This window comes from Prionailurus viverrinus, chromosome A1 (genome assembly GCF_022837055.1).
Source record: "Prionailurus viverrinus isolate Anna chromosome A1, UM_Priviv_1.0, whole genome shotgun sequence".
Classification (NCBI taxonomy): Eukaryota; Metazoa; Chordata; class Mammalia; order Carnivora; family Felidae; genus Prionailurus; species Prionailurus viverrinus.
The window spans coordinates 218428005-218451019 of NC_062561.1; the positions used below are offsets into that span (position 1 = coordinate 218428005).

The 23015-nt window shown below is 34.7% G+C and overlaps 1 long non-coding RNA gene across 1 annotated transcript; it reads right to left on the bottom strand.

Moving 5' to 3' along the window:
• Positions 1–439: 439 nt before the first annotated feature.
• On the bottom strand, positions 440–22352 carry LOC125172810 (uncharacterized). The gene is made up of 4 exons (XR_007154843.1): positions 22342–22352; positions 15281–15287; positions 14294–14298; positions 440–563 (listed from the first exon to the last, which is right to left on the bottom strand). It is a non-coding gene; the product is annotated as an uncharacterized LOC125172810 (long non-coding RNA).
• Positions 22353–23015: the final 663 nt, after the last annotated feature.

The following is a 23015-nucleotide window of genomic DNA, read 5'->3' on the forward strand; positions in this document are numbered from 1 at the left end:
AGCAAATTTTTGTTCTTTTGTATGACTGAGTATATTGCATTGTATATATTTATATCATATCTTCTTTAACCATTCATCAGTCAATGGACATTTGGGCTCTCTCCATAGTTTGGCTACTGTTGATAATACTGCAATAAACATCAGGGAACATGTACCCTTCTCATCTACATTTGTGTACCCTTTGGTTAAATACCTAGTAGTGTAATGGCTGGGTGTAGGGTAGTTTTATTTTTAAATTTTTGAGGAACTTCCATTCTGTTTTCCAGAGTGGTTGCACCAGTTAGTATTCCTATCAATAGTGTGAAAAGGGTCTCCTTTCTCTGCATCCTTGCCAACTCTGTTGTTTTCTGTGCTGTTAATTTTAGCCATTCTGAATGTCTTCTTTGGAAAATGTGTGTTCATGTTTTATGTCCATTTCTTAACTGGATTATTTGTTTGGGGGTGTTAAGTTTGATAGGTTCGTTATAGATTTTAGATACTAACCCTTTATCTCATATGTCATTTGCAAATATCTTCTCCCATTCTGTAGCCTGCCTTTTTAGATTTGCTGATTGTTTACTTCGCTGTTAAGAAGTTGTGGTTTTTTGTTTGTTTGTTTGTTCGCTTCTTTGTTTTATCTTATGAGGTCCCCATAGTTCATTTTTGCTTTTGTTTCCCCTGCCTCTGGATATGTGTCTAGTAAGAAATTGCTAAGGCCTGTGTCAAAGAGGTTGCTGCCTGTGTTCTTCTCTAGGATTTTGAAGGTTTCCTATCTCACATTTAGTTAGCTCATTCATCTATTTTTAATTTATTGTTGTGTATGGTGTAAGAAAATGGGCCAGTTTCACTCTTCTTCATGTCGTTGTCCAGTTTTCCCAGCACCATTTGTTGAAGAGACTTTTTCCCATTGGATATTCTTTTCTGTGTTGTTGAAGATTAGTTCACCGTCCAATTGTGGGTCTATTTCTGGGTTTTCTGTGCTAACCCATCAGTCTATGTGTCTGTTTTTGTGCCAATACCCCACTGTCTTGATGATTACAGCTTTGTAATATTGCTTGAAGTCTGAAATTGTGATGTCTCCAGTTTTTCCTTGCTTTTTCAAGATTCCTTTGGCTATTTCAGATCTTTTGACACCCCATACAAATCTCAGGATTGTTTGTTCTAGCTCTATGAAAATTGCATGTGGTATTTTTATAAATATTGAATTAAATGTATAGATGGCTTTGGGTAGTGTAGGCATTTTAGCAATATTTGCTCTTCCAATTCATAAGCATGGAATGTTTTTTCATTTCTTTGTCTCATGTTCAATTTCTTTCATAAGTATTCTATAGTTTTCAGATCTTTTACCTCTTTGGTTAGGTTTATTCTTAGGTAGTGTATGGATTTTGGTGTCATTGTAAATGGGATTCTCTCTCTCTCTCTCTCTTTTTTTAATCCATTGTAAAGTTCTTTCAGTTTCTATTTACATACTGCCTTTGTCCCAAGATGGAAACAAACAAACAAACAAAAAATGAGGTAACCATGAAATCACAGGTCCAGCAGACTGATTATGGTATTAAGGAACAAGTAAAATGGTAATTGTCCATTATACTGCATAACACCTAGGGTGGTTAAAACTTGTCTGAGGTAGAGTAGAAATTGAAATATGTACAGTATACGTTATCTATAGAATATATATGTGCTATGTATAATATCTATAAACACTTATGAGTATATAGAAGTATAAAGCCTTCATTTGGTAGGATGTGTTATTATGGCTTTAAATTGTATAATTTGCAAAGCCCTGGAACGTGACTGTAGGGATGACCTGTGCGCTGGCCAAAAAATGGACACATTAATGACCAAATAGGCCTTTTTCCACCCCTGACATTTCCATTTGGAGTTAGATCTAGGCAACAGTGACTCTTGAAGGGAGGGCTGCCGGATCGGTCCGGACGGGACGCCTCGCCCTCCTCAAACACGTTGTGCCTTTAAACCGTAGTTTCTATTGAACGAGGTTGCCTGAGCTGTCAGGCGGCTTGCTTTTCCAAAGCGTTACTTGTGCTATTTGTTATGAAAATTTGGTCAACGGTGAAGTCTGAGCTCTTTAGGCAGTTTTCCTTATCGTTCTGTACGTGACTGGAGTTAGGCCTTCCGTGAACGGGGAGCAAACGCCACACATGTACATGTGTAATAGTTTCAAATAATGATCTACATTTGTAAGTTAAGGAGGTTTACATCAAAGTAAAAATAATTTTGCAATTTAATAAAATGCAATAACTTGGCAAAAAATAAATAAATAAATAAATAAAAATTGTATAATTTGCAATATCACTTCAAGCTTTTATATTTTTTTAATTCTTGACTCAAAAAAAAAAAAAAGGAGTGGGAGGAGAAGAGTGAGACAAAGTAGCCTACTCAAGTTGAGTTTGGTTCAGAACTTAAGCTGGAGGTAGTAAAAAGAAAAAAAAAATATATATATATATATATACATATAATATTTCACCATTTGAAATCTAAATCTAATTTAATATTTAAATCTAGATTTAAAACCTAACTCTAGTGTATAAGAAGCTATTTTAAAAGTGGTTTGTTGGGACACCTAGGTGACTCTGTCGGTAAAGTGTCCAATTCTTGGTTTCAGCTCAGATCATGATCTCGCAGTTAAAGAGAACAAGAGATCAAGCCCCGTACCAGACTCTGTGTTGACAGCATGGAGCCTGCTTGGGATTTTCTCTCTTCCTACCCCTCCATCTCCCTTGTGCTCTCTCTCTCAAAAAAAACAAAAAACAAACAAAACAAAACAAAACAAAAAACACGAAGTGCTTCGTTTTCTAGGCACATGTAAATTAAAATACTGTTTTAGTTTAGTTTAATTAAGGTTAGGGTAAAATAAGCAAATGTTTAATAAATCTTGACATTATAATTCAAGCAAGTTTTGATAATTTGCTGAATCAGAGCCATTGAACAAATAAATGAACATGCTAGCAACTGTTCCATATTCTGTATTTTTAAATAAATTGTTCACATGAGGAAAGAAAAAGAGTATAAAATGTTTCTTTATGTGGCAATATATAAAATGATTTTAAGGAATAAATTAATAGCCAGTGAAAAACAAAACAGAAGTGTAACTTACTACCTGTAAGTTTGTGAAAATCAGAAATATAAAATTAAGAGCAAGAATGGCAACCAAAGTATGATTATAAATGTAAATTATTTATAACTTCTCAAGGGGCACCTGGATGGCTTAGTCGATTCAGCCATCAAAGTCAGCCTGACTTTGGCTCAGACTCATGAAGCATCTGACTTCATGATCTCCTGGTTTGTGAGTTCGAGCCCCACGTTGGGCTCTGTGCTGACAGCTCAGAACTTAGAGCCTGCTTCAGATTCTGTGTGTGCCTCTCTCTGCTCCTCCCTTGCTCACGCTCTCTCTGTCTCTCAAAAATAAATAAATGCTAAAAAAAAAAATTAAATTACTTATAACTTCTCAATCACTACACACAGAAAATGTAAATTTTCTTATCTAACAGATAATGCTAAAGAGATCAATATATGCTATTCATTTTACCAAAAATTTTATGAGCTACTAGAAGATTTTTCAGGATCTTCTAAACATTAATATTTTGGGAAAATGCAAAGATAGGAACAAACCAACCTCAAAATCATTACTGAAGAAAATCTTTTTCAAAAGAATTTCCCCACTGTTGATACATTATAACGTGAGGCAGAAAAGAGCCAAAGTAAAAGTTGAACAGTTATCATTTATTTAAAATGAATCATTCAGGGGCGCCTGGGTGGTGCAGTCGGTTGAGCGTCCGACTTCAGCCAGGTCACGATCTCGCGGTCCGTGAGTTCGAGTCCCGCGTCGGGCTCTGGGCTGATGGCTCAGAGCCTGGATCCTGCTTCCGATTCTGTGTCTCCCTCTCTCTCTGCCCTTCCCCCGTTCATGCTCTGTCTCTCCCTGTCTCAAAAATAAATAAAACGTTAAAAAATTTTTTTTAATGAATCATTCAGGATAGTTCTAAACAACGAAGTGCATTTTAACTAGGCTGACTGACTGCAATAAACTGAAAACCAACGCTGAAAATAATTTTTATCATTTTGAAATGATTGACTTAGCAGCATGCAACTATTGCCACAAAATCCAAGATATCAGTGTTTTAAAGACCTCCAGGTTTGTTTTAGCTTTCTGTGTGTTTATTTAATGAAAGTCATGTAAAAAATGTAAACTGATCTTCATTAGACTCCTATCCACCAAGGCCCTAGAAGTTCTTGGGAACTCATTTGGCTGCTGAAAGTTTCAATTCCCAAGATCATCCAAGCAGAGCAAATGCCAGATGCTCCCATAGCAACAAGACTGAATGCCCTATGTGGTTAGATATAAAATGTGATATTTAGCGAGGGAAAGTTATTTTCCCTTTCTTTTTCTACCAAAAGAGTCACAGAAATAGTCACAGAAGCAGGAGATGACTTTGCTGTTTGCGTTATCCCAATACAGCTAGTGTCAAACTTCTAAGATCACAGACAGTTCAAAGGGGAATAGAGCCTATTTGTTTTGAAGCAAATTCTCACATTGTCATGCAGTTCGATTTGGTACATGGTGAAAGGCAAATTACTTTTAAGATTTAATTTAAGAATAATTCATAGGAATTTACAGAAACAGAAAGGATTTAGAGAACACATAGGTCAAATCACAGACTGCATAGATGACAAGACACAGTCCGTAAAATTCATCAAACTAATTCAGGAAGTGGCCACATTAACCATTAATGTTCTTTCATTGGTAAAAACTGTTATGCTTTTGGATATACAAAAATTATATCTTAAGGCACTTTAATTTTGTTAAAACGAGGCATAATGTCCTTTTTTCGAGGACATTAAATATTAAATGTCAACTTAAGTTGAATATTACCTATATGCATAAAAGTGTAATATTATGAATATATAAAAGTGCTTTAAAGATCAGCTTCTGTATGTTGCACTAGTCAGATTTCAGTATTCTTCATACATGTTACATCCTACACCTAACCTGTTCTGTATGTTAAACGACATAACTTTAGCATGTTTAACTGTGACTCTAGATCATTATTAATATATGTGCATCTTGTGAGAGAGTAGTTGTAGGCAAATAACCAATATGTGCATATCTTAAATTATTATATAAGTAAAACCAGTGAAAATATAAGTTTTTTTCGATTATGAAAACAAATCCTTAAAAGAGGAATGAAAAAAAGGTTTGCACAAAATTTTGTATCAGAACAAGAAAGAACAGCCAAGTCAGAGAATACTATTTTCTAAAGGATTTTCCACAGATCTCAGTTCAGGGAGCTGTTAAGAGTAGAAAAGCAGAACAAAGTATTTCAAGGTCAACAGTTATCCTTATTTTCAACACAAAACCCATAGGATCATAGGGCACATTAGATTTGCAATGGCTCTGATGAGCCCTGAAATAAAGAGATTACCTGACTCTGCTTAATGAAGATTTTCTTTTAGTGGGCTTGCTTAATTACTAATATTCTTAAGAATTGTGTTATGTGTAACAGAGAACCAGACTGGGACAATTTGCTATAGAAAATTTCAGGACACACGAGGATGATGAAATATTGTCTTTAGGAGCAGAAGTCTATAAAGAGATCTTATTAAATTTATTTTCAAGCATAATATTATTCAACTTACCCATTTTAAATGTTTAGTGGATGACTAATACATTTAATTTTTAATTTCCAGTTTAGTTATAAAATTATTAAGACATGAAATAGAATTAGGAGTTTTAACTCATGGAACAGGCACAAAAGTTACTATTTTCAAATAACACCTAGCAAATCTAAGAAAATAAGAAAATTAGGACTTTAGTAAAGTACTTGAATACAATCTAAATATATTATAGCAACTTATTTACATACCCCAAACTAAACATAAAGAAGACATTTCATTAATGGTAAGAAAGAAACCTACAAAGCTTGGAATGAATAGCTTTTGCATGAAACGCTAAAGTTAAGTTTAATGAAACTATGAAACATTAATGTAAGAAATACTTTTGAATAATCAAAAGCCATATAGTGCTGGCACAATATGGTATGGGGATCAATGAACACAGATTAGCACCCAGATTTTGGTTTTGAAATACTGTTCTTCACTAAATACAGCCAGGGTTCTTCAGAGAAATGTGACTTCTGACTCCAGGAAGGCATCAAGAAATAAAATAGTATTAAAAAATAAAGGTGCAAGATGAGCCATGACATCTTTTTGTGCAAGACAACAAATGTGCAAAGAATGATGGGGTCGTGTCAAAAAAACACAGACTCCAGCTTGAAGATTCTCCAATTGGATAAATACACAACAATCTGTATATGGTTATAAATAATGATATAACCCACTGTATAAAATAAGAATCCATTATAAGTTATCCATATGTCACATGGATTTACATAAATGAATAAATCGTTGTATAAGACGAGAAATGTCATTCTCATCCAAGATGGAGCCATGGGAATCATATTTACCTTCCAGTCTTAAACAACTAGAAAACTGGAAAATTTTATGAAAAAATAGTTTTCAGACTTTGAATTCCAGGAATCAAAGGACATGCAAAAAACAGAGAGCAGGGATGGAGACTGGTTGCCTTGTAATTGTCTAACTTCTTCTGTGGAGGCAGTTTGAAGACTGCAGCACAGGGAAGCGGAACCCAGAGAGTGTGATACTATGACTAATTTGTAGGTATTGTTGGAGTCTAGAGAAGCAAAGGCAGATAAAGTCTACTAAACAAAGTACTGGATGGAGGGAGCAATACAAAAAGAGTGCTTTGAAATTCGACAGAGGAGCTCCTGGATTTTTTTCCTCTGATTTTTGATCTTTACATGTGTGGAAGAAACTACTTAAGCCTGGGGCGAAAATCAGCATAAATGAATAGAAAGGACAGTATCTGTAGATCACATAGAAGCGGGAATAATTTGTTGCATGACTGATAGAAAAAAAATATGTGATATAGCAGCAGAATTTTCAGAAACGTATTGCCATGAGAGCAAGGCAAAATTAACCCTTGAATAAGAATGCTCTGGATCTGTCCAGATAAATTGTAAAAGCCAACCTTGAAAAGATTCAACTGATTCCAATCAACTGCCCATAAGAACAAAATCAAATAATATTAAAAGACTGTATTCAAATGTTCAACAAGAGAAAACCAATTAATATAATCTATTAATATGAGAAATAATATCAATAGGATGAAAAACAAAAACTACTGAATCATATCAGTAAATACAGAAAGAGCATTTGACAAATTCCAGCACCATTTCAGATAACAACACTCAGAAAATGAATTATAGAAGCGAATTTCCTCGACCTGATAAAGAACATCTAAGAAATATCCACAAGTAACATCATACATTATGGTGAAGACTGTTTACTTCCCTTCTAAGATCAGAATCATGATAACTATATCTGCTGTCTTCACTAGTATTCAACATTGTACTGAAGGCTCTAGCCAGGGCATTTAGGTATATATATGACATGAAGATTGGAAATGAGGAAGTAAAACTAGAAAACATCTATGTAGAAAATATTAAACAAATGACAAAAAAAAATAAAATAAAACCCTCCTGGAACTAATAAGCAATTATAACAGAGTTGTAGGATACAAGTTTTATATACAAAAGCCCATCATTGTCTACATGCGATCTATGAACAAAAAGAATTTGAAAATAGAACACAATGCCAATTACATTAGCACCCCCTAAAATAAACAATTTTGCTATAACTCTAACAAATAGTGGAACTATATGAGAAAAACTACAGAACTCTGATGAGATTTTTTTTAAACTAAAATTCTATATTTATGAATAGGAAGACTCAATATTGTCAAGAGGTCAATTCTTCCCAAATTCATGTATAGATTCAATAAAATCTTAATTAAAGTTTTGACAAGTTATTTTGTGAATATCAACAAACTGATTCTAAAATTTATATGGAGTGGCAAAAGACCCAGAAGAGCTAACTCAATTTGGAAAGAGAATAACAAAATAGACAACTGACACCATTCCACTACGAGACTTAAGTATAAAAGCTGCACAGTCAAGACAGTGTGGTATTGGTGGAATAATAGACTCCACATAAAAAATCAAACAAGCAGAGTAGAGAGCCCAGGACTAGACCCACATATATAAACAACTGATCTTTGACAAAGGAACAAAGCCAATATCATGGAGAAGATAGTATTTTCAATAAATGGTGCTAGATAAATTGGACATTCACATGCAAAAAGAAAAAAAGGATATAGACACAGACCTTATAACCTTCACAAAAATTAACTCAAAATAGATCATAATGTAAATGTAATATCTGAAACCTTAAAACTTCTAGAAAGTAATGTAGAAGAATATCCAGATGACCTTGAGTATAGTTGATGACATTTTAGATACAACATCAAGTGATCCATGAAAGAAATAATTGATAAGCTGGACTTCATTAAAATAATTTTTAAAAAAATCTGCTCTACCTGTGTTGGATGAGCTTGAACCCCGTTTCAGGTGAACATAATCCCTGCTTTGGGTGAGCCCCGCTTCTCTCTCTCTCTCTTTCTCTCTCTCTGTTCCTCAATCACTTGTACCCTCTCTCTCTAAAAATAAATAAATAAATAAATAAATAAATAAATAAATAAATAAGAAGTTAAAGAAAACTGCTCTGTGAAACATACTGTCAAAAAAAAATAAATGAAGATACAAGCTATGATTGGGGCAGGGGGGAATATTTGCAGAAGATATACCTGATTAAAGACTGACATCCAAAATAGACAAAGAACTTTTAAACCTCAGCAATAAAAAAATAAACAACCCAATTAAAAAATGGGCCAAAGACCTGAACTGACATCCTAGCATAGAAAATATACAAGCAGAAAATAGTCATATGAACAGATATCCAACATATATAACATTCGGGATTTGTGAATTAGAAGAACAATGTGATACAAACCTATGAGAAGGGCAAAACTCTGAGACATGACAATATCAAATGCTGGTGAAGATATGAAGCTATAGAAGCTTTCACACATTCTCGTGAGAATGCAAAATGGTACAACCATTTCAAAGACAATTTGACAGTTTGTTACAAAACTAAACATATTTTTACTATTTGACTCAGCAATCTTCTTCCTTGATATTTACCCAAAGGAGTTGGAAATTTATGCCCAAACAGAAACCTTCACAAGATAGTTATGGGAGCTTTATTCATAATTGTCAAAACTTCTAAGCAACCAAAATGCCCTTCACCGAAGTAATAGATAAACTGCGATATATTCAGAAAATGAAATATTATTTAGTGTTAAAAAGAAATGAGTCATCAAGTTGTAAAAAGATATGGGGAAATGTGAAACACATTATTGAGAGAAACCAAAAGGCTTTGTACTGCATGATTCTGACCTATGACATTCTGGAAAAGGCAAAACCAAAGAAACACTAAAAAGGTTAGTGAATGCCAAGAGTTCAGAGGAGAGAGACAAATAGGCTGAGAACAGAGGATTTTTAGTTTAATGTGATTATTCTATATGATACTACAACAGTGGTAGATGATGTGGTGTACATTTGACAAAACCCAGTCCACTGACAGTGTGCCCTAATGTAAACTATGGACTTTGGTGGATAATGATGTGTCCATGTAATTTTATCAGTTGTAACAAAAGTACACTCTGATGTGGGATGTTGAGAGTGGGGAGGTTGGATTGCGGCAGTTGAGCATATATGGGAACTCTGTACTTCATATAAAATTTTGCTGTCAACCTAAAACTCTTCTAAAAAACAAAGTCTATTTAAACATCTTATAATAAATAAACATGAAAATCGCTATCTTCATCTTGTAATCAAAAAAAGGAAAATCAACATTATGTACCAGCCAAAGAACTGCTTTGAAAGACTACACTTTTCTTTATGATATTCTAGTCCTAGTGTGAAAGGATAATGAGCATTTGGTTGAGTTCATGGCTTACTGCAGAGCTCCCCTGTAGTGGCCCATGTGGACCAAATTTCAGTACATAATAGATCTTGATGAATTTTGAAAAGAAATGTCTTTGTTTCAATAGTACTTGACTCTTACAGGAAAACTTGTGGGTGTGAGTTAAAGATGATTAGTAAAAAGCTAATATCTGGCTATTACAATGGGACTCACAATTTTCTGGTGATTTTAGAGAGGAAAAGTCCTGGCACTTGGAAAAAAAAAAAAAACACATTAGACCCTGGGAGGCATGAAGATAGGAAGAATACCAATAATCTTTCCTCTCTGAGTCAGCTCTGTGTCCTCCTTCATGAAGAGAAAATGCCTAGATACACTTCTTTCAAACTCACAAAATCAATTGTGACCATGACGTAATCTGCACCTCCTTAACCCTACCGTGCAATTCATCTGAAAACAGCAGAGGGTGATTCCAACTCCTGCACCACACTATTATATTGCTATAGCTGCTGAAACCAATTGCCAAAAATCTGATGGCTTGAAACATACATGGATTTATGTACTTACAGTTCTAGAGGTGAGAAATCCAAAATCAAGTGTCAGTAAGGTCACATTCCGTCTGAAGACTCTAGAGGAGAGATCTGTTCCTTTGCCTTTCTGAGGTTCTAACTCTGTATTCCTTGCATTTATTTCCTGGATCAGTCACTTCCTCCAACTTCAAAGCCATAAACATAGTATAGAACTCTTCTTCTGTAGTAGAACCTCACTCTGTATTCCTCTTATAAGGATGATTGTAACTAAAATTAGATTCACCAGGAAAACTCAGGACAATTTCTGCATCTCGAGATCCCTGACTTAATGCAAAGTCTCTTTTGCCATATAAAATAACAATTACAGATATACATTTGGACATCGATATCTTTTGGAGACCATTTGGACCTTGACAGATGTCTGGTTGGGCCCTAGGATTCTGCAGCAGAAGCCTATGTTCGGGCACCAGGCTTTAGGCCTCAAGGAAGGCTCAAAATTGTGTCCTGTGCATGTGCAGTTAACTCTAGCTTGTGAGATCTGGCAGGCAAGAGGTGGGTGGGGGTCAGGGGTTGGGGCAAGAAGAGGACTGGGTTTTGCTTGATAGATGACATGAGGCAGGCTCCTTTTTGGCAGCTGCATCTGGGACAAGGGGCGGCTAGCTCACAGGCCATCTATGTGTTTCTCATGCCAGGTCTCCCCTGCTGGCTCTGAAGTACTCCTGAGAGCCCATGAAATTGGCTTCTGGGAAGGGTGGGTGACAGAAGCTGCTCTTCGCACCCGTTTCCTCCTTTCTGGGAGCCCCCTCTGATGCTCTGTGCATCCCAGACCATCGTCGCCTTGCCTCTCCATCAGGACTTACACTTGCTGGTCCATGAAAAAAAAAAAACAAAAAGAAAAATTCAGCCTAACAGACATCCACAGTTCCACAACACAACACATCCCACATACAAAATATAGTCAAAATATATTTGCCTCTTCCAAACCTCCTCTGGTTTCTTGGGGGAGTTTCCAAGAGGTATATTTCACAGTTATTAAATTCACACTCCGGAAAGTTATCCCTATGATGGAAGTCATCGAATTAGAAAAGGCAATACAAAATTCATCCTTGACTTTAACTGAAGTAATCAATAAAACTACCTCAGCCCAGGAAGGCATTCTGGTTAGACTCAACACACTGGGGAGAATAAATTCTATAGGATATTCCTTTCCACATGAGTATTTTCTTTAGGCTTCCAGGTAGGTTATTATTTTTATATTTACTCTCCTAGCACATTATACCGCCGTTGATCATACTGATTTGTGTTGACTTAGTTTGCTGTGTGTGTCATTAGACTATGCCCTCTCTAAAATGAGATCGTGTTTTGCTCACCTTTTGTATTCTGAATAATGTGGTACCATGTAGTATAAAATATGCTTTTAGTAAATTGTAGTTGAAAAAAAAATGTCTACTCAGATATTTTTGTGGAATATTTTAATTGGGGTTTGAACAGCTCATTCTGGGCTTTTACTAAAGAGGCAATTAGAAGTCCATTGACTACTTTTGAGTACGAAAATGATATAGTCACATATGCAATTTAGCAAGATTAATTCGAAAGTGGTTTTTATGGTGCAGTGGAGCAAGACGTGCATGAGACAATTACTTCTGTTAAGAGAGTGTTTCAATAGCCCAAGTGGTAGATGTAATAGAGTTAATCTTAGGTGGCTCAGAGTCATTATGGAAAAGAAATAAGATATCACATAGAAATATGCCACAAAAATTAGAAGGAAGAGAATCTAAAAATTCAGTGATGATGTCGTGGGAGGGAAAGAAGTGCATATTTATTTTTTAAGTAGACCGTTAATTATGTAATTCATATCTTATAACTAAAGGTTAATATAGCACCCAAACAATAAGTTCATGAATTAAATATGACTACCTATTTATTTTATGTTGACGGAAAAAAACTTTTGAATCACTCAATTTTTTTAATTTGTTTTTGTGTGAAGTCATACAAATAGAATCTTCATTGGCAATATTTATAGAAATCTCTGTAGCCTACAGAATAATTAACAAGAATATATTCCTTATTTTTAATCAATACCCAAAGTATTAGTGGCATTGAGTTTTAAAGAAATAACATTATCATTGTACTTTCTGATATAAAAGTATGTCTCATTATAATTCAAATAGCAAATGACCATTTAAACCATATGTAGATTTTAGCTATATTCTAATAATCTCCTATAAATATAAAATTTAACAACTTTTTTTCACTAAAAGTTGAATCTGTACGTGTGATCTTCCAAGGAAAGCATTAGAAAGACTATTATTATCTTTTTGTATTAAATTAAATGTTCTTAAATTGTTTTTAATGACTCCTTTCTTGAAATTGGCTTTGAATTATCTATACATTTTTAAAAATTATATGCATATGTGAGTATGTATGAAAAGATGAATCTTCATACAGATAATATTGCTAAATTTTCTTATATTTTAAAACAACTATAACATGGAAGGTAAGAATTACTATAGTACACAAATGTGTTTTCAAAAAATAAATATTAAAATTTAAAATGTTTTCATCACATATTTTTCCTCTTTTAGTCTATATTTTGTTATAAGATACAAATTCAACTGAGAATGGATATGCTCACTAGTTGCTAATAGGTGGGGTCACACCTATGCAAAGATATGGATTCAAATTTAATATAAGCTAAAAATTACAACCTCCAATATAAAGTCAAACTATTCATCAAAATCTATGAGCGTAAGACGATTGTAATTTTTTTAATAGATTTTATTTTTTAGAGCAGCTTTAGGTTCAGAGCAAAATTGAGTGGAAGGAACAGGGATAAAGATTTATTAGGGTTTATTAAAGAAGTGATCCAAGAGAGATGGGAATTAAATAGACATGAAAACCCAGAACTTATGTTTTCATTAAACATGGAGAGATTACATATAGTTTTACTAGAAGTGGCATACACTGGCTATTAGAAGCCTATTTTTATTTATTTTATTTTGTTTTGTTTTGTTTTGGTTTGGTTTGGTTTGGTTTTTTATAGTTGTTCAAGAGCCTATTTTTAAATGTCAAGAATTTTTTAGTTGGATGACAAACAAAATAAAATAAAATGTATTTTATTTTTTTTTAATTTTTTTAATGTTTATTTCTGAGACAGAGAGAGACAGAGCATGAGTGGGGGGAGGGGCAGAGAGAAAGGGAGACACAGAATCCGTAGCAGGCTCCAGGCTCTGAGCTGTCAGCACAAGGCCCAACGCAGGGCTCGAACTCACAAACTGTGAGATCATGACCTGAGCCGAAGTTGGTCGCTCAACCAACTTAGCCACCCAGGCACCCCAAAATAAAACATATTTTCAAGGGTAAAATACAACCCATTGCTTTCTAATTATTTTTTTATATTTGCTATTATCTGTCCTTTTGAGATTATTTTTGTCTACTGTATGGTAGAAAAACTATATAATGTATTATTATTAGTCTCTTCCTAAATCTGTGTTCTGTAATATCACATAGCTAGTGTTATAGGTTGGATTGTGTCTGTCCAAAGCTCAAGTCCTAACACCATGTGCCTTAAAATGTGACTGTGACTGAATTTAGTGATAAGGTCACCATTAGTAATAGGTACAGAAGTAATCAAGTTGAAATGAGGTCATTAGGGTGAGCCCTAATCCAGTATGATTGGTATTTTTATAGAAGGGGGAAATGTGAGGGGCATCTGGGTGGCTCAGTTGGTTCAGCATCCAACTCTTGATTTTGGCTCACGGCACGATCTCACAATTTGTGGGACTGAGCCTGTGTCTGGCTCTGTGATGAGCATGGAAGCTGCTTGGAATTCTCTCTCTCCCTCTCTCTCTACCCCTCCCATGCACTCTCTCTCTCTATCTCTTTCAAAATAAATAAACTTTAAGATAAAAGAAAGGGGAAATGTAAACACAGACATGTACAGAAGATGATGTGAAGACACTTAGAGAGATAGCCATCTAAAAGCCAAGTAGAGAGGCTTGGCATGGACACTTCCCCCACAGCCCTCAAAAAGAACCAACCCTACCAACACCTTGATTTTAGACTTCTATCTTCCAGAAGTATGACCCAATATCTATTCTTTGTTTAAACTGCCTAGTCTGTGGTACTTTGTTATGGTAACCCTAGAAAATTAAACAGGAGCTTGGAATTTTCCATGGCAGGAGGTTTTATGTCATGAAAATTGGCCAAGAGTACAAATCACATCTGTTGTTTTTGAAGGGTTGGTTGGTAAACACCTAGAAGCATACACACTGTGTGTGTGTGTGTGTGGTGTGTGTGTAATTTGCGGGAATTATGAAATATTTTACTACCATAAATGACCATTCTACCCTCCATAAAGACTTGTAAAGTAAAGCAGATTTTAATTTGCTAATAATTTAATCTCTGGCTTAACAAACCATCATGAAGTATTTTGAATAAAAACTGGAAAAGTCTACTTTCATGAGTAAAAAAATCACAAAGGCAGATGGAAATATACAGTCTGTATCTCCCTAGATCCTTTGTCAATAATAGATGAAAGTAGGACAGTGATCTGAGAAAATAACAGTGAGTCTGTCAAAGAAAAGCTGTACAAGCCAGATATCAGTCCGAGAAACCTAACAATATCTGGCAATCATATTTAACATGTCTATCTAGAGGGAGTTATGAGTCCTCTTTGGGCTACCGGACATTCCTATTAAGTTGAGAAAAAAGGTTCCCAGCACCATTAGTTACTAAGTGCTAGGGAAGGAGTGATTCTTGATGTCTACAAAATCAAATTGCTTGGACTACTGTCTCCAAAAGCAGGCTCAGCTCATAAAGGCACCTGCCGATCAAGCATTGAATGAAGATACTAGACACCTGCTGTGACCTTCCTATGTTACAACCTTCTGTTTGTCTCACTATAAAACAATTATGGAGTGGGGGTGCAGGGAATTATTTGGCACTTCTGAGCACTATGAGAGAAATGTAAATAACTTAATGTCCTGTATGCCTCATGTGTAAAATGGAGAAAAAAATCTTCCCATGCCACTTACTTCTTGTTAAACAGGTAATAAATGAAAAGTTTCCTAGAATGAAATCTGGGAAGTAAGTGCTTAAAAATGTTAGCTACTACCTTTTGGTAGTCATATGATTCCTCTCTCTGTGAAGGAGGGAGGTGGAGCCGCCCTCATCATCATGACAGGCCATTACATATGGAGAATCAAATTACGAAACATCATCTTGGAGGAGGTTACGTTTTTAATATTTTAAAGTCAAGTGGACTTGGGTTTGCTTCTGGATTTTCCATCACATAGAACACAGCTTTGAGCACATTTCTAGATTTCCCAAAAGCTGGATTTACTCATGTTTACAATATATAATTAGAGTGCTTTTCAAAGAGGACAATGTACAAGATAATATATGTAATATGTTTATATGTATATGCAAGATCACTATCTGGTTTGTGACAAATATGCAATCATTATACCTACGGTTGTTATATTCCTAACATTACTTTTATCATTACCACTATCAAGATTTTCTCATAGTTCTAAGGGAAGGGTGTAATTACTATATTCATTATAAAATCCACAGGAAATATTTCCAACAAGAGTTAAGCCGGCATAAAACACCCTTATGGATTCTTAGGTCTGTTATTGGTTGTAGGCATTCCCCACAGTAGTCAGACGTGTTAAAAGGCAATACATTTGTGCCTGCTTTGACAGCATCTGTACTAAAGACAATACATTAAGTAGAGCATATTATTTCTTGATTGTTAGTGCCTAGTAACTTTGAGCTGTTTGCCTACCCCATTTCATTTATTGCCATTAGTATGTTTTTCTATTTCAAAGTTAAATGTTTATTGATTATCTACTAAATGCTAGGTGTGAGATCAATAGTGGTAAACAAAAGAAAGTCTTCAAGCTCAGAAAAAAAAAAAGAGAGAGAGAGAAACAAATTAATGTATACCCTGACATTGATGCAAAGTTTGATAAAGAAAATGAAGTATGATCATGGGACAGATCATTTGGGGGAAGGGTCATTGGAACCAAAATAATCAATAAAGTCATCTTAGATAAGGAGACATGGGAACAAATATCTAAATAAAGTGAAGCAACAAGTGATATAGATCAAAGTATAGAGCATTCTAGCAAGAGAAATAGTTAAATGCTGAGGCACAGAAAGTGAGTATGTTTGGATGGTTCAAGAAATACTGAAGAATCCAGGTTTGGAAGAGGTATGTGAACAAACAAGAAAGTGGAAGTCATGAGGTCACAGCTGATGTATGTGAGGATGGCTATATCCTGTATGGACTTAGAGAGTATAATGGAGACTTTTAATTTTATTTTGAGGGAGATATAAACTCCTGGAGGGCTTCAAGTATAAAAGTCACATAATCTTACATTAGTTTTAAACGTATTACGGGCTGTTGGGTAGAGACTATAAATAGGCAAAAGTAGAAGCAAGGAGATCATTTTGGAAGTTGGAAGCAGATGCTACTTTCTGTGCCTATCAGATATCCGGTTTGTAAATACTACCTTAAGGGAGCCGATTAAGAAGAGGAAACTTTTATTTTTGTGGAGACTATATCTCCTTATTTTGAAAAATAAACCTCAATGTATTTTATACAAGCCTCACTTTGTATTTAGTAAAATTACATTTTATTCCATATTTTTCCTAAAGAAATGAAGCACAAATATTTTCTTTAAAAAAATCATATCAGAACATCTATTTTACATTTGTCTTTTGCAGCGACCTTAAAGTGTGTCATTTCTCAATAATTATTTCCGACCTTCATTGATCTCTCTTGGTATTTAATTCATTGTCAGTGAAGACAGAAAATTATATACATTTTCACATTTTTCCTTCTTTCATGGTAACTGGTCAAATGCTGCCAGCTCCCCACGTGACAATAGCGTTGTGTGAGATTTGATAATCTTGTCATGATTTCTCATACATCCTACACCTTCTAAAAATCTTACAATTTCATTTCACAACTTAGTTGTATAATTTCATTGCACTGTATTGGATGCTGTTTATAGTTAGAAAATGAGAACAAGAAGCTGGCGAAGTCGGCTGGGATAAACATAATAAATATCACCTAATTTTATAATGACTAAATCCACTAGTAAATACTTTTATTTCATGATGACTTCAGCTAGTAATGGCAAATAGGTGATATATGATTTTAAGGACATGAAATATTAGGGAAAACTCCTTTATATGAGCTGAATTTTCCCCCCAATTTTTCAAAACTATTCTAAGCCCAAATTCGAGAGGATTTATGCCCTCTTAGAACATATATCTGGAAGATCAAAGAACAATGTTGGTCCTCTATGGTCTTTATTTATACCAAAGAAAGTTTACCTAAGTCAGGGCTTCAAGGTCTTAAGGAAGCAGAAGGAAAACATTGTCCTGGATTAGAAATATTCTTGAAAATATGCTATTAACAGTCTGTTAAATTTTCCATTTTAATGGTACAAAAATGGTCTTATATGTCTCAATCAAGACAAAAGTAAATTGTCTGTTAAATGCCCAAAATGTTTTTTCCATGGCCCAGAAGAGAAACACCATTAGGTGCAAAGGGTCGACAATGTCAAATAAATTTCAAGAAATACAAAAACTGCACAGTGTTCAGACCGTCTTATATCATGTTGGTACACATTTTGTTTAGCACAATATTGAGGGCCTGGCTCATTAGAAAATATAAAGGGTGTACATTGAAGGGAAACACATATGAATCTACTCTGTTAATAACCAAGTGATTAGAGAGGGGGATGCATGTAATAAATGTGCATTGATTATTGGAAACACTTCCAATGGAAAGTTCGATCTTTATTATTTTTTTTCAAGAGAGGGGAAAATAACAACACAGGTTCCTCTGAAACTAATCTGTTGCAAATGAGTAGCGAAGGGAATGGGGAAAAATCATGAAGGAAATGCATTAGTAAGTAAGTGCTTCTCTCTGTAGATAGAGGATTGATGATAGATTATAGGTAGATAGAGGATAGGTAGATAGATACTTAGATACATAGATAGATAGAAATGGGCAGTTAGTTATATAGGAAATTCTATGACAAAAACTCTCCAATGTTCTGGATCTAGAAACATAAAACACAGTTTCTGCCCCTAGAAATCTTACAAGTGAGTGGGAGCAGAAAGACACATAACCTGTAATTATAGTAAAATGTGCTATCTTCATTACTAATGGATGCACAATACAATATGAAAATACAGAGTAAGGTAGATTGAATGCCAGATTTTAGTTGTCACTACATTTCAATGCGTGAGTCTCTAGAATTTATAAATATATATTAGTAAAAATCAGAGTTAACAACTATGTGGTAAAGAATATTTATCTGAAAATAAGATTTCTAAAGATTCATAACATTAAGGAAAATACACTTAAAAAAGTATAATATCTGATGAATCATTAAATTCTACTCCTGAAACCAATATTATACTATACATTAACTAACTAGAATTTAAATAAAATCTTATATATTTATATACGAAGATATATATACATATATGTATCTTCTAATCAACAACTGGGCAAAAAACTTGGATAGGTACTTCACAAATGAATATTTCCAAATAGGTCAGAAACGTATAAAATGCAAGCAAAATCATTAGTTAGCAGAGAAGATAAAGAACCCAGAAATATCCTCGTATAACCAATGATATAGTTGGTTTATGTTAGACAAAGGTACAAAGGCAATTCAGTACAGAGTGAACCGACTTTTTGATAAATTATGCAGGACTAACTAGATGCCTGTATGCAAAAACATGATTCCTGGGGCACATGGATGGCTCAGTCAGGAAAGTGCCCAGCTCTTGATTCTGGCTCAGGTCATGAAGTCATGATTCATCCGTTGGAGCCGCGAGTCAGGCTCTGCGCTGGCAGCATGGAGACTGCCTGGGAGTCTCTCTTTCTCACTCTCTCTGCCCCTCTCCTGCTTGTTCTTGCTTTCTTTCTCTCTGTCTCTCTCAAAATATATAAATAAGCATTAAACAAATGATTCCTGATACATACATCACAAATTATACAAAAACTAACTTAAAATAGGCCAAAACATAAATATAAAAGAAAAAAATATACAAAATGTATAGAAAAAGAAAACATAGGACAAAACTAGCATGATCTTGGATTTGGAAAGAATTTTTGATATGACACAAAGACACATTTGAAAAAAGAAAAAAGGTACATTGGGCTTTATCAAAATTAAGAGTTTTGTTCTGTGAAAGACCTGTTAAATGGAAATAAAAGCAATGGGTTATGCTTAAAATTTATAAAATGCATTTATGATAAAGAACTTACACCCAGAATATGTATAAAGAACTCTTAAAATTCAATGATAAGGAAATCATGGCACACTTGTTTAAACAACAGGCAAAAGATCAAATAAGATTCTTCACCAAAGAATATATATGATAGCAATAATCATATGGAAAGACTCTCAGCATCATTATCAGGAAAATACAATTTTAAATTACCATGAGATAATCAAGATATCAGTGAATATCTATTATAGGAGATAACTCACATACATTGTTGTTGGAAATAGAAAATGATACAACCCCTTTGGAAAACAGTTTGGAGTTACCGATAAAGTTAAATATATACATATGACTCAGAAATTATATTGCTAAGTATTTATCCAAATTCTTAAAAAACCTGCATATGAATAACAACTTTATTCACTATTGACAAAAATCTAAAGCGCTCTAGATACATATTAACAAGTGAATAGGTAAACTGTGGTACATTCATACAATGGAACGCTATTCAGTAATGAAAATTCACATGACAGCCCTAGGGGGCCTGGGGGGCTCAGTCGGTTAAGCATCTGACTCTTGATTTCGGCTCAGATCATGGTCTCAAGTTGTGATATCTAGCTGCTTCAGGCTTTGTGCTAGGTGTGGAGGCTGCTTAAGATTCTCTGTCTCTCCCTCTCCTTTTGCCTTTCTCTTCCCCAGCTCATGTGGGTGTGTTCTCTCACTCTCGCTCTCTCTCAAAAAAAAAAAAAGAAAAAAATGGGGCGCCTGGGAGGCGCAGTCGGTTGAGCGTCCGACTTCAGCCAGGTCACGATCTCGCGGTCCGTGAGTTCGAGCCCCGCGTCAGGCTCTGGGCTGATGGCTCAGAGCCTGGAGCCTGTTTCCGATTCTGTGTCTCCCTCTCTCTCTGCCCCTCCCCCGTTCATGCTCTGTCTCTCTCTGTCCCAGAAATAAATAAACGTTGAAAAAAAAATTAAAAAAAAAAAAGAAAAAAGAAAAAAATATATATAACATAACAAATGTGTTGCAAGAATCCAGGTTTAAAAAGCTACATTGTGTATGGTTCCATTTTTATTCTGGGAAAGGTAAACAATAAGGACAGGAAAATGATCAGCTGTTGCCAGGGAATAATGGCAGGGGTAGGGGTGAGGAAGGAGGTGAACTCAATGAGGCAGCCCCAGTTCACTTTTGGTTCAGATAGCTACTCTGAACGGTCAGTACATTTTTAAAATGCATGAATATCTGGAAACAAATTTTTCCAGAGAAAATTTGTTTGGCTTTGCACAAAACACAATGATCAGAGATGTACAAATTAAAACCACGATTATAGTCGACCACGTTCACAGTACAATGGCTAAAATTAAACAAGTAAGCAAGTGAATAAATAAATGACCGTATTACATATTTGAAGATGTGGGGCACCCGGGATTTAGTACATTAGCTGTGGGAGGGTAAACTGGTACAACCACTTGGAAACATTTTGACAGAATCCCTTCAATTAAATGTATGCATATGTTATGACCCAGAAATTCTACTCATATATACAAAATCCTACATATATAAATGTGTACTTGTCCATGTATTTGTTCCTATCTATCTACTCTCTATCAAATACATGTTTAATAATGTTTGAAATTGCATTATTCATAATCATCCCAAACTGGAAACATCACAAAAGGTTGAGCAACACTGGAAGAGATACATACATTTGCATATATTCCCATAATGGAATACTAAGCAGCAGTGAATTGAACAAAGTAGAGCTTGTACATCACTATCATAAATTGTAATGCCATATAGAAGAAACCAGATACAGAAGGACCATACTGTTCTATTTCATTTACATAAAATTCAAAAATGGAAAAATACTCAAGATTATTTATTGTATTAATTTCCTATGGTGCTATAGAATATTATCTTTAATTCAGTGGTTGAAAACAACACAAATTTGTTCTCTTACTGTTCTGGAGGTCAAGAGTCTAAAATGGGTCTTACTGAGCTAAAATCAATGTGTGGGCATGACTGCATTCCTTCTGGAGGACCAAGGGGAGAGGCCATTTCCTAACCATTGTTAGCTTATGGAGAATGCCTGCATTCCTAGGCCTTGACCTGCCCCCTCCACCATTCCTTCATCATCAATGATTACTTCAGTGACTACTTCTCTCCAACTTCTGCTTCTGTTGTCACAGATCTTCTGACCGGTTTTTCTGCTGTCTTCTTTGGCTTACAAGGACCCTCGTAATTACATTGGGCCAAACTAGATAATCCAGAACTATCTCCTCATTTAAGGTCAATTTATGAGCAACCTTAATTCATTCTGCAATTTTAACTCCTCCTGGCTATGTTACATAACATATTCATAGGTACCAGAGATTAAGATATGGTCAGTCATCTTTAAGAGTCCATTATTCTCTTTCATTAGGTGATAAAATATTAGAACGTTGGTTACATGTTCATAGGAGAAATAACCTATAGCCAGCACTAAGCAGGCTTGTCGTGTTAGTAAGATCCTATATCTTGATCAGGGTTGTCTTTAAAGAGTTATGTTTCCTTGCGGCGCCTGGGTGGCTCAGTCGGTTAAGCGTCTGACTTCGGCTCAGGTCATGATCTCACAGTTTGTTAGTTTAAGCCCCGCAATGGGCTTTGTGATGACAGCTCCGAGCCTGGAGCCTACTTAGGATTCTGAGTCTCCTTCTCTCTCTGCCCCTCCCCCACTTGTGCTCTCTCTCTATCAAAAAATAAGTAAAATTAAAAACAAAAATTAAAGAGTTGTTTCCCTTTGGGTAGTGATGATGGCTTTAACCCTACGTTCATATTTTTTTTCACACATTCAAGTGATATAGTAAACTTTGATGGAATAGTACATAAAACACAAGAAAGAGGATGTATAAAATGATTTTTAAATGTAAAATAATATAAAACATTTTGTAAGAGTAAATGGATAATTTTAAGAAAAATTAAATTATCTATTTATTTCAGCAAGGAAATATATATATAATAACATATATAATATGCTTTAAATGACTTTATGACCAAACAGTTGTTTTGGTAGAGTCTTTAAAGTTTATGATAAATATGTTTTTAATGTACTTTACAAGAACAACTTAATGAGATAAAACTATTCCAATGTATTTGAATCATACCCTAAGCATAATACCAAGAGCTGAGAAATATGTCACTTAAGATTTATGTATGGAATGAAAATAAAAATAATGCATAGTAAATATTTTGGAGGTAATACAATGATAACTTCAAAATAAAGTTAATTAAATCCATTATGGACCATAGAGAAAACAGTATCAGGCAGGCATTTAACATATATTATTA